This window comes from Syngnathus floridae, chromosome 22, assembly GCF_059516105.1.
Source record: "Syngnathus floridae isolate MCC-2025c chromosome 22, RoL_Sflo_1.0, whole genome shotgun sequence".
In the NCBI taxonomy this organism is placed as follows: domain Eukaryota; kingdom Metazoa; phylum Chordata; class Actinopteri; order Syngnathiformes; family Syngnathidae; genus Syngnathus; species Syngnathus floridae.
The window spans coordinates 9,826,232-9,838,934 of record NC_142434.1 but is presented as its reverse complement, the minus strand read 5'-3'; the positions used below and the strand labels follow the sequence as shown (position 1 = coordinate 9,838,934).

Here is a 12,703-nt window from a genome sequence, read left to right as displayed (position 1 = left end):
AACTGAACTCTGCATCACACATTCACAGAACTGTACTTTATGACACTACGGACCTCTATCTTGCACTATCTCGCACTACCAACTTTACTGAACTTGTATAAACCCTTTAAATAGAAGTTTAATACATGGTTTAGCATTCCTCTGCACACTCTTGAATACTGTTTTGCCTACTTGCACTATTGCATAATTATCACTGCTGCACTTTATACTTATTTTTAATATATATATATATATATATATATAGTATATGTATATATATATATTGTCATAGGATATGTTACTTCTATTCAACTGCAATATCACTACTTTGTTGTAAGACGTATGCAACGGAATTTCGTTTTGTATGCACCATGTGCAGACAAGATGACAATAAAGTTTGTCTAAGTCTAAGTCTAAGTCATGTCAGGTCAGCTGTCTGGAGAGAGAGAGAAGTCAGGACCTGCGGGCGGAGCACCACCGTGCCACCGCCGCCATGACGGAACTCAAAAGCAAACTCCATGAGGAGAAGCAGAAAGAGTTAGCCATTACCAGGGAGACATTACTGCGGCAGCATGAAATGGAGCTGATGAGAGTGATCAAAATCAAAGATGGAGAGATCCAGCGACTGAATGCCTTGGTCCTCAGCCTGAGGGACGGCTCCATGGACAAGGTGATCCGCTCTATCCGTGTCTGACTATCCGCACGCCACGTCGGGCTTCGATGCGGCCGCGACCGTATTGTGTAGCTTGTCCCCAGTAAGCGTCGCGGCGCTCCGTTGCGGTCTCAACGGCCCGGTGTGGCGCAATGTCTGCTCAGGTGAGGAGGGGGGGCGCTTTGCTGGCGGAGGTGGAGGAGACGCGGCGGTGTCGGGAGACCGAGCGGTGTCGCCTCCACCAGGAGCGCGGAAGAAGCCCTGGCAGCGGCCCAGCAGGCCTGGCAGTCCCGAGCGGCCGAGCTCCGATCGGCTCATCACCAGCATCGGGAGGAGCTGAGCCGAACCAAGAGAGACTGCGAGAGGGAGATCCGCCGACTGGTAGGACTGATCAGATGCGCGGTGCGTGGCTATGTTCCCAATTTCGTTGTATACCTGCAGTGCAATGACACCTAAGGCATTCTATTCTATTCTATTTCACAAGAAGAAAATGTCCGGTTGCTCGCTTCGCTTTTGTCACAGCAAAGGTGTTCTAGTCGATTCAAGAAAAAAATTGGCCGGTTGCTCTCTTTGTTTTTGTCACAATTCTGGCAAATGAGTTTGCCCGCCTGCCTGAGCGCTCCCCGTTTGTACATCCAGACGGATGAGATCAAGCTGAAAGACAGAGCGGTTAGTGTTTTGGATGAAGCCCTGGGGCCGGCCACGTCCACCGCCTTCAGCTGCAGACTCAGGCTGCCGAGCAGCAGATCGCTGCCCTGAGGGATTCCCAAAGGGCGGGCCTAAACTACCCTGGAAGTGGGGTCAACGCCGCTACTAGCAATCCTCTTCATTGCGTAAGCCACCTCATCACACACTTGCAGTACGCATGACTTAGTTCGTTGCTGGAGGAAGGTAGCACAAAAACAGTTTTGAACTTTGAACGAGTGCTTGTGTGTGTGTGTTGCGGGGCGTTTTCAGTCTCAGGAGGATCGGGACACGCGACGGTTTCATCTGAAAATCGCTGAGCTCAGCGCAGTCATCAGGAAACTGGAGGATCGAAACGCCCTGCTTTCTGAAGAGCGCAATGAACTGGTAATTTATTGACGGCACGCTTGAAGGTTTGCGCTACGTTTGATGCGCGCCATCCAGCGAGGCACCCATTGCGCTTGCTTATTAGTTGAGCGGCGCGGCGAGTCGGTTGCCTGGTAGATGTCTTTTATTGGGAGCCAAAGGCACGATTCCGTTCAAACCGATGCAAAAGGAATGGATACGTTCTGGCCCGCGTGTTGTGCGTCTTTCACATCCCGCACTTCATGCTTGCAGCTAAAGCGACTGAGAGAAACAGAAAGCCAGTTTCTGCCACTCCTGTACAAAAACAAACGCCTGAGCAGGAAGAATGAAGAACTCTCGCTGGTGCTGTGTCGCCTTGAAAACAAAGTGCGCTTTGTCACCCAGGAGAACGAGGAGATGGCAAGCTTGGTAAGTCGACGCGGACAACGGCGGCGTGCCAACAGAGTCCACTGCATTTGTGTTCCACAGAGAAGGCCTAGTTCGCTCAATGACCTGGACCGCGGTTGCGGCCAGCAGGACGGTGAAATGGAGTTCCTTCAAGTTGTGGAGCAGCGGCACATCATCGACGACTTGTCCAAGGTCTTCAGGCAGGCGACTCGGTGCACGTACGGCAGCGCCGCGCTCGCTCGCTGTCGCCAGGAAACCTTTTCCGTCCAAAGCTTGGCCGGCGGCCGCCATCCAAAAAATTGGCCCCTTAAATTCCGACCTTTCAAGCAGGAGCATTGTGCGCACGCGTTTGAACACGCTTTAGACTTGTTTTGCCGTTTTCAGCAGCTCAAAGCTCCCGTTTTGTCAGCGCCTTTGCCACTCGCTGTGCGCTGAAAACGACGGACTTGCCCGGCTGCTCAGCCCGTCAACCATGAGCCGCGAGCGCGACGTCATTGTCCGTAGGCAGCTAGTGGCAAAATGCACCCTGTTAGAGTTGCGCTCGCTCCAACTTATTTTGCAAGAACCACACGGGAGACAAGTAAGTTCTTTTGGACACCTGCAGGTGGAGAGTCCATCCGTTGTACGAATGAAGTCTGACTCTCGGCTCCTGCACGAGCATTTTAATTAAGAGAAACAGGGTGGGTGTAAGAGTGGATTGAATAGAGGAAGCCCTTGACCTCTAGTCAAAACATAGCAAGGGGTGTTTTACAACTTTGTGTAGGAAGGGATAAGCGATAGGGATAAATAAGGGATAAATAATATTATTTATTACAGGTCGCAGTCAAAGTCAAAGCAACACAATGATACGATAAAGATAATCTGGAAAACCCTGACACACCCTGTAGTTGTCACTTTTGGAAAAGACGAGCGTCCCTCCAATCATCGCCGGTGACGTGTTTTTCAGGCTCTGGAGACAGGAGCTCATGTCAGAAATGTCATTGTGAGTCGCGTTTGTTTCTGCGCCGGAGCCGTTCGTTCCCTTTGCATCCAAAGAATCTCAAAGGCGGATTATTTGTGTCGACAGGAGAGAGATTTGCTGCTACGATACCGACGTCGAGAATCTCTGAGGAGGAACAAAGCGTGAGGTCCTGCAAGGTGAGTCTGTTTGTTTGCGGCTGCTTGGTGTTGCGCAAGATGAAATGGCCTTTTTCTCGCTATCGTTCCTCTCGTCGATTCATCGTGAGGTGTCGCTTCAGTTTGTTCAGAGAGATGTTTGCTTCCGCGCCCGCAGGTCATCGAAACATTTTACGGCTACGACGAAGACGTGTTGGTGGACTCGGACGGATCGTCCTTGTCTTTTCACACCGACAGAACCCCCGACACGGAACCCGAAGAGGTAGCCCGCCATTTCTGCCAGCGTATTGGCACCAAACATTCCTCTTCAGCCTGGAATCGGACTCGCCTTTGCGTCGCGGGTGCTTTGTCGCCGGTCTGACTGATTCTGGTACTAGTGCTGTGTTGCATTGGTGTGTGCATGAAGAGGCGGAGCTTCGCTACCGCCAGCTGACGCAAGAATATCAAGCGCTGCAACGAGCCTACGCTCTGCTAGCCCAGACCAGCGAAGGGGACTACGACGCCGAGAAGGAGATCAAGGTGGCGCCCCTTCCCGCAACCCCCGGCCGGGTCGCAGCCTCCCCGTTCTCACCCAGCCTCGGGTGTTCTCTGGTCTGAAAGGAGGAGGAGGAGCCTCCCTCCTCCTCCTTTCAGACCAGAGAAAAGCTGATGGTAGAAATGGGTCACTATCAAAGCAGAGTAGCAGATCTGGAGTCAGCGCTGAAGCAACAAGGACAGGTAAGCTCATCAATGAGCACACCTTTTTCTCAGACAAAATAGCTACATTCTTCAGTCACTCATCCGTCTGGCATTACTGGACCAACCCCCACCCCCGAACGTGGCTGGGAAAATGCGGAGAAAAGCAAATGTCATTTTCCAGTCAACCAAAGAATTTGTGGATGAAAATGACACAACATTCCAAAGCTGTCCACGCGTTTGTCTCTTCTAGAATGTCAAGTGGGTGGAGGAGAAGCAGCTGCTGCGTCAGAGCAATCAGCAGTTGGCCGAAAAGGTGACGGAAAGAAAGGCGCTGGGCGGAGTCGCTTGGCGTCACACCTGTCGGGAAGCCCCGCAGATGAGGTCTGACTGTCTTTTCAGGTCAGGCGGATGGAGGCGGAAGAAGCGCGTCTGAAAGAGCACATCCAGGATATCCGAGACCAAAACGAACTGCTTGAGTTCCGCATCCTGGAGCTGGAGGTGGGAAGACTCGCACAAGCGTGTTGAGGCCAGAGATGTGACGGACGGACGGACGGACGGACGGATGCATGCCTCTGCCTTTCAGGAGAGGGAGTGGCGCTCCCCCGTCTTGAAGTTTCTGCAAGTCCGTTTCCCAGACGGCCTCAGCCCTTTGCAGATCTACTGCGAGGCCGAGGGCGTGAGCGTACGTAAGGCGTCCCTCGCAACCCTAACCTTAACCCGAGGTCCCAGAACACCTTACATTGCTCCTTGCGCCTTTCCCCCGGACATCGTCATCAGTGATCTGATGAAGAAGCTGGACATCCTGGGCTATAACGCCGTAAGTGTATGTCGAACTCCTTATGTTCGCACTCCACGAGACTCGGCGGCTCAAATGTGACTTTTGGAAGGCTTTGCGCTGAAAGAAGCTTGTTGACGCTGTGCCTTTGGGCTCTTGCAGAATCTCACCAACGAGGAGCAGGTGGTCGTGATTCACGCCAGGACCCTTCTCACCCTAGCCGAGAAGGTAACGCGCACGTCCACGCACGCTCTCGCATTCTGCTTATGTGACAGCAGCCTTTCCTCAGTGGTTAGAATACATCAAAGTGACCAAGTCAGCACTTCAACAGAAGATGTTGGACATTGAAAGTGAGAAGGTAGACAGACACGCGACATCAGCCAAGGGGAACTCCGGCAATGTGCCCCAACAATTCTGACCTTGAGCTGTGCTAGGATATGTTCTGCAAGCAGAAGGGCTACCTGGATGAAGAGTTGGACTTCAGGAAGTGTTCCATGGACCAGGCTCATAAGGTAAGCCGCCCTCAAATCTCCCGCCGGACCACTGATGGACGAGGATTGCGGCCCAGAGGATCCTGGAGCTGGAGGCCATGTTGTACGAGGCGCTACCGCAGCGGGACTGCCCCGCCACGGACGGCGAAAAAGCCAGCCACGCTGGCGTGAATGACGTGCTGACGGGGGATCAGAGAGAAGAGCTTAGGAGCGCCGTGGACCAATGGAAGCGAGCCCTGATGTGCGAGTTGAGGGAGCGCGACGCTTGCATCCTCCAAGAGAGAATGGATCTGCTGCACAGCGCGCAACAGGTAAGGGCCCAAAGCCAGCCCGGCACTTACTTGCACGCTTACTGGCTTTTGAATGCCACTTTCCATTTGTCCGTCCTAGAGGAACAAAGAGCTGAAAGAATTCATCGAAGCTCAGAAGAGACAAATCAAACAATTGGAGGAGAAGTTTCTGTTTCTCTTTCTATTCTTCTCCTTGGCCTTCATTCTGTGGCCCTAACACCAGCTGGTGAGTGAGCTCCAGCGGCACCGCACTCGACACCTCCGATACACTGCCAGCCGGTCTCAGACGTTGGCAGACGCTCCGATGCCAACGTATACCCCCCGCCACGGTGACAGAGGCACCGCGTCACACCGGCGCTCATCCAATCAGAAGGCAGGAAAAGCAAATTCACATAAAGGGCACTTTTGAACCAGAAGAGAGCGCCACAAAAAACGGTTGTTGCCCCAAACGCGCATTAAAAAGGGTCAGAATAACAAGAGTCCCACTGGCCAGCCGGGGCCACCCGTCCAGCTGTTTCTTCAGGGGGGAAAAAAATTGGAGTCACCGGTGAGTACATTTTGCATTTAGCTCTGCTTTTCTGCTTCTGTCTTCAAGTGTGTGGCATCCTGCGATCAAAGATTCAGCCAACCCCAAAGCGGTTGACCTCAACGTCCCACCACCATGCCTACCAGAGCAGGTGACGTGATGCTTTGGACATCCTTCCGTCTCAGATGCCCAAAAGTACTCTTTGCCACATCTGCGGCAATACGGTGTCTTTTCAAAGGTGCAAATAAATCCAGCGTGGGCGGAACACGCACGTCTTCGGTTTTTCCCGCTTTGTTTGTGTGACAGCTGTTGTGAAAATTTTATACAAATAAAGTTGTATAGTACAGGTTTGGCCAAGCCGCAACTCACGAACCGCATGCGGCTCTTTTATGTTCATATCAACATTTGTGTGTGTGTGTGTGTGTGTGGGGGGGGGGGGGGGGGGGTTGTGCGTGTTGGCTTCACTTGAGTTCAATTTGGTATTTTGGTCAAAAGCGCATGTGGTGAAATTCCACAAAGTAGGATGGGCAAACACATTTCTTTAAACTATGAGTGTCAATTGGGCTCTCGAAATGGCAGGGAAAAGATGCACAGCAAAACGAAAATACGTAGATGAACACAGGACGTTTTAATCAGAGTGGGAAAGTTTCTATTTTTTGTTGAACGTGATGGCAAACCATTCTGCCTGATATGTCAGACCTCAGCGCATTTCAAAGATTCAAATCTTCAGCGCCATGCACTTCAGCTCACTCCATGCTAACATTGATCAGGCGTCGAACCCGCATCATCATGCTTAAGAGGTGGCCATGCTAACCAGTGCGCCATTATGTCAACGCATAATAACTAAGTCTACTGGTCAAAACAGCGGTTACTATATGACGTCGCTACGTCGTGGTCACGTGACGCAGACAAGACGTCAATGGACGTGGGCAGAGTTAACTTGTTTAAAAGGGAGTAGGCAGAAGAAATATTTAATTTATTTAAATCTATTTTGAGTGCACACCATTATGCCAATGCATAACAACTGTAAATCTACTAAACAAAACAGCGGTTGCTATATGACATCTGCCACGTCGTGGTCACGTGACATACGTGACGTCGATGGGCGTAACTTTCGCCGGAATTCAAATCCGCGGGGAGAGTTAACTTGTTTAAAAGAGAGTGGGCAGAAGAATTATTTAATTTATTTAAATCTATTTGGTGTGTGCGCCATTATGTCAATGCATAACAACTGTAAGTCTACTAAACAAAACAGCGGTTGCTATATGACGTCTGCCACGTCGTGGTCACGTGACGCGGACGTGACGTCGACGCCTACTTTACATCCCACCGATCACAGGACCCCTCGGCTGCATAACCGTGCACCCTTCCCAACCAATCGGATTTGCTATACGCGAAAACGACGCCAATGGAAAGAGCTTCCGCCCAAATTTAAATCCGTGGGCGTGGCTCGCAGCAGGAAGTAGGAAAATGGCGGCGATGTTGACAAAGACACAGCGGATGGTAACATACGACTAACAAGAGAAATATTTTTATTTTCTGCTTGCAACTGGACCGTCCAGAGCGTACACGGTAAGTACAACTCATCGTTTTTAAAAAGAAGTACTTTTGTTGCCCTGAAAAGCGAGTGAGCGTGGCGTTTGTGGGGGACGTCGAATTTCGACGATTCTTTCTGGTCAACGGTTGTAAATGATTGTGTTGATTAAAAAAGAAAACTTGATGTAACTCTACTTTTAACTGCCGTTTCAGATAGATTTGGAATTGCATCACATCCAATTTTGCCTAGAGCGTACACGGTAAGTAACACTCGTTGTGTTTAAGGAGATTTACGTTTGTAATAGCAGAAGTGTAGCCGCGTTGCGTTGTACGTGTGAATGTTGGTCCGGGCGAAATGTTAATGTTTAATTTCATTCCTTTAGGTTCCACGGTGTTTGTTGGCTGCAAGTTTTCCACTGCAAGAAGAGGCTCATATCATTGACCAGGAGCGAGCTACAATGGTGAGTAGCCATAACATTTATGTTAAACACTTCCTATTTCATGTCTAACAGTACTTGATTTAACAAATAACCATAAATAAATACAGTGTGGGCACTGAAGTTAACATATGTGATTATACTGCCTAATCTGTCACCGAGTAGATTGTTGCAAAGTAATATAAGATCCAAAGTTGTAATTCAGAATAGTTTTCAAAAGAAGGCCATTAGAATTATATACAAGTCTGATTACCCTGAACAAGCTATTAATTAAATCACAAATTCTTCAATTCAAAGATTTGGTAGATTATCAGACAAATAATGTCTAACAGTAATTGATTTAACACATCACGATAAGTAGATTGAGTGTGGGCACTCTCAAGTTAACATATGTGATTATACTGCCTAATCTGTTACAGAGTATGTTGTTGCCAAGTAATGTAGAATAGATCCAAAGTAGTAATCCAGAATAGTTTTGAAGAGGCCATTAGAATGATAAACAAATCTGATTACCTTGAACATAATAACAAGCTAAGTGTTTAATATGTCCTATGAAGTCAAAATTGGGCACCATCATGTGGTGAAATTTGGAATTGCATCACATCCAATTTTGCCTGGGAACAAACAGATTACATAAATCTTAGTTTTGAATAAGCCACTCCTTCTCAAACAAGTAAACTCTGCCCATTTTGCGCAGTAGATGTTCTGTTAATATCTAGTATTTATACAAAGTCATAATTTAAATTGCTTTCAACCTTCATTCATCGGTTCAACCAACATTACTCGCTCTTATTACCAACTTGTATTGATTTAACTAAGCGTTTAATACTTCCTATCAGGTCTCAAGGCAAGATTTGGCAAAATACAATTTCAGCAAATCCAATTTTGCCAGGGAACAAAAATAGATTAAATAAACTAAATAAGTCTTCTTCCCATTAAATAAATCAGAAAAGTCTGTCTTGTAACCAGTCCTCTTCAAACAAGTAAAGTCTGCCCATTTTGTGCCGTAGATTTTGTGTCTATGCCTAGTATTTAAACAAAATCATAATTTAAACGACTTCTTTCCTTCATTCACTTTGGAAATTTGGAATTGCAGCAAATCGAATTTTGCCAGGGAACAAAAATAGATCAATTAAACTAAATAAGTCTTCTTCCCATTAAATAAATTAAAAAAGTCTGTCTTGTAACCAGTCCTTTTCAAACAAGTAAAGTCTGCCCATTTTGTGCCGTCGATTTTGTGTTAATGCCTAGTATTTGTACAAAATCATAATTTAAAGGACTTCATTCCTTCATTCACTTTGGAAATTTGGAATTGCAGCACATCAAATTTTGCCTGGGAAGAAAAGTAGATTAAATAAATTTAATAAGTCTTACTACTTCCCATTAAATAAATTAAATACGTCTTACTTGTTCCCACTCCTTTTCAAAACAGTAGTTTAAAACGAGGGCCCTTCACTCAATCTTTAACCTCAACCCCGCACGTTGTGTTGTATCTGTGAATGTTGGTTGTGGCCAAATGATAGTTTTCTTTCATTCGTTTAGGTTCCAAGAAAACTTGATGTAACTCTACTTTTAACTGCCGTTTCAGATAAGCGGGTATTACGTCGCAGTCATGTGCCGCGGATATGACGTAATTGCCCGAACCTCCGATTCAAATCTGTTGGCGCGATGGCCGTGAGCCACTGAGCAGCGACGATTATCAACAGAAATATCTTTATTTTCTGCTTGCAACTGGACCGTCTAGAGCGTACACGGTAAGTAACACTCATTGTGTTTAAGGAGATTTACGTTTGTAATAGCAGAAGTGTAGCCGCGTTGCGTTGTACGTGTGAAAATTGGTCGAGGCGAAATGTTAATGTTTAATTTCATTCCTTTAGGTTCCACGGTGTTTGTTGGCTGCAAGTTTTCCACTGCAAGAAGAGGCTCGTATCATTGACCAGGAGCGAGCTACAATGGTGAGTAGCCATAACATTTATGTTAAACACTTCCTATTTCATGTCTAACAGTACTTGATTTAACAAATAACCATAAATAAATACAGTGTGGGCACTGAAGTTAACATATGTGATTATACTGCCTAATCTGTCACGGAGTAGATTGTTGCAAAGTAATATAAGATCCAAAGTTGTAATTCAGAATAGTTTTCAAAAGAAGGCCATTAGAATTATATACAAGTCTGATTACCCTGAACAAGCTATTAATTAAATCACAAATTCTTCAATTCAAAGATTTGGTAGATTATCAGACAAATAATGTCTAACAGTAATTGATTTAACACATCACGATAAGTAGATTGAGTGTGGGCACTCTCAAGTTAACAGATATGATTATACTGCCTAATCTGTTACAGAGTATGTTGTTGCCAAGTAATGTAGAATAGATCCAAAGTAGTAATCCAGAATAGTTTTGAAGAGGCCATTAGAATAATAAACAAATCTGATTACCTTGAACATAATAACAAGCTAAGTGTTTAATATGTCCTATGAAGTCAAAATTGGGCACCATCATGTGGTGAAATTTGGAATTGCATCACATCCAATTTTGCCTGGGAACAAACAGATTACATAAATCTTAGTTTTGAATAAGCCACTCCTTCTCAAACAAGTAAACTCTGCCCATTTTGCGCAGTAGATGTTCTGTTAATATCTAGTATTTATACAAAGTCATAATTTAAATTGCTTTCAACCTTCATTCATCGGTTCAACCAACATTACTTGCTCTTATTACCAACTTGTATTGATTTAACTAAGCGTTTAATACTTCCTATCAGGTCTCAAGGCAAGATTTGGCAAAATACAATTTCAGCAAATCCAATTTTGCCAGGGAACAAAAATAGATTAAATAAACTAAATAAGTCTTCTTCCCATTAAATAAATCAGAAAAGTCTGTCTTGTAACCAGTCCTCTTCAAACAAGTAAAGTCTGCCCATTTTGTGCCGTAGATTTTGTGTCTATGCCTAGTATTTAAACAAAATCATAATTTAAACGACTTCTTTCCTTCATTCACTTTGGAAATTTGGAATTGCAGCAAATCGAATTTTGCCAGGGAACAAAAATAGATCAATTAAACTAAATAAGTCTTCTTCCCATTAAATAAATTAAAAAAGTCTGTCTTGTAACCAGTCCTTTTCAAACAAGTAAAGTCTGCCCATTTTGTGCCGTCGATTTTGTGTTAATGCCTAGTATTTGTACAAAATCATAATTTAAAGGACTTCATTCCTTCATTCACTTTGGAAATTTGGAATTGCAGCACATCAAATTTTGCCTGGGAAGAAAAGTAGATTAAATAAATTTAATAAGTCTTACTACTTCCCATTAAATAAATTAAATACGTCTTACTTGTTCCCACTCCTTTTCAAAACAGTAGTTTAAAACGAGGGCCCTTCACTCAATCTTTAACCTCAACCCCGCACGTTGTGTTGTATCTGTGAATGTTGGTTGTGGCCAAATGATAGTTTTCTTTCATTCGTTTAGGTTCCAAGAAAACTTGATGTAACTCTACTTTTAACTGCCGTTTCAGATAAGCGGGTATTACGTCGCAGTCATGTGCCGCGGATATGACGTAATTGCCCGAACCTCCGATTCAAATCTGTTGGCGCGATGGCCGTGAGCCACTGAGCAGCGACGATTATCAACAGAAATATCTTTATTTTCTGCTTGCAACTGGACCGTCTAGAGCGTACACGGTAAGTAACACTCATTGTGTTTAAGGAGATTTACGTTTGTAATAGCAGAAGTGTAGCCGCGTTGCGTTGTACGTGTGAAAATTGGTCGAGGCGAAATGTTAATGTTTAATTTCATTCCTTTAGGTTCCACGGTGTTTGTTGGCTGCAAGTTTTCCACTGCAAGAAGAGGCTCGTATCATTGACCAGGAGCGAGCTACAATGGTGAGTAGCCATAACATTTATGTTAAACACTTCCTATTTCATGTCTAACAGTACTTGATTTAACAAATAACCATAAATAAATACAGTGTGGGCACTGAAGTTAACATATGTGATTATACTGCCTAATCTGTCACCGAGTAGATTGTTGCAAAGTAATATAAGATCCAAAGTTGTAATTCAGAATAGTTTTCAAAAGAAGGCCATTAGAATTATATACAAGTCTGATTACCCTGAACAAGCTATGAATTAAATCACAAATTCTTCAATTCAAAGATTTGGTAGATTATCAGACAAATAATGTCTAACAGTAATTGATTTAACACATCACGATAAGTAGATTGAGTGTGGGCACTCTCAAGTTAACAGATATGATTATACTGCCTAATCTGTTACAGAGTATGTTGTTGCCAAGTAATGTAGAATAGATCCAAAGTAGTAATCCAGAATAGTTTTGAAGAGGCCATTAGAATAATAAACAAATCTGATTACCTTGAACATAATAACAAGCTAAGTGTTTAATATGTCCTATGAAGTCAAAATTGGGCACCATCATGTGGTGAAATTTGGAATTGCATCACATCCAATTTTGCCTGGGAACAAACAGATTAAATAAATCTTAGTTTTGAATAAGCCACTCCTTCTCAAACAAGTAAACTCTGCCCATTTCGCGCAGTAGATGTTCTGTTAATATCTAGTATTTATACAAAGTCATAATTTAAATTGCTTTCAACCTTCATTCATCGGTTCAACCAACATTACTCGCTCTTATTACCAACTTGTATTGATTTAACTAAGCGTTTAATACTTCCTATCAGGTCTCAAGGCAAGATTTGGCAAAATACAATTTCAGCAAATCCAATTTTGCCAGGGAACAAAAATAGATTAAATAAACTAAATAAG

The 12,703-nt window shown here is 44.7% G+C and overlaps 1 long non-coding RNA gene across 2 annotated transcripts; it reads left to right on the top strand.

Moving 5' to 3' along the window:
* The first annotated feature begins 861 nt into the window (after nucleotides 1-861).
* Nucleotides 862-3,742, top strand: LOC148379578 (uncharacterized). 2 transcript variants are annotated; one of them, XR_015855396.1, is made up of 6 exons: nucleotides 862-1,012; nucleotides 1,271-1,464; nucleotides 1,589-1,702; nucleotides 1,934-3,205; nucleotides 3,342-3,446; nucleotides 3,591-3,742. It is a non-coding gene; the product is annotated as an uncharacterized LOC148379578 (long non-coding RNA). The 2 variants fall into 2 exon arrangements; XR_015855395.1 differs by having other exon boundaries at nucleotides 3,342-3,742.
* The last annotated feature ends 8,961 nt before the right edge of the window (nucleotides 3,743-12,703 follow it).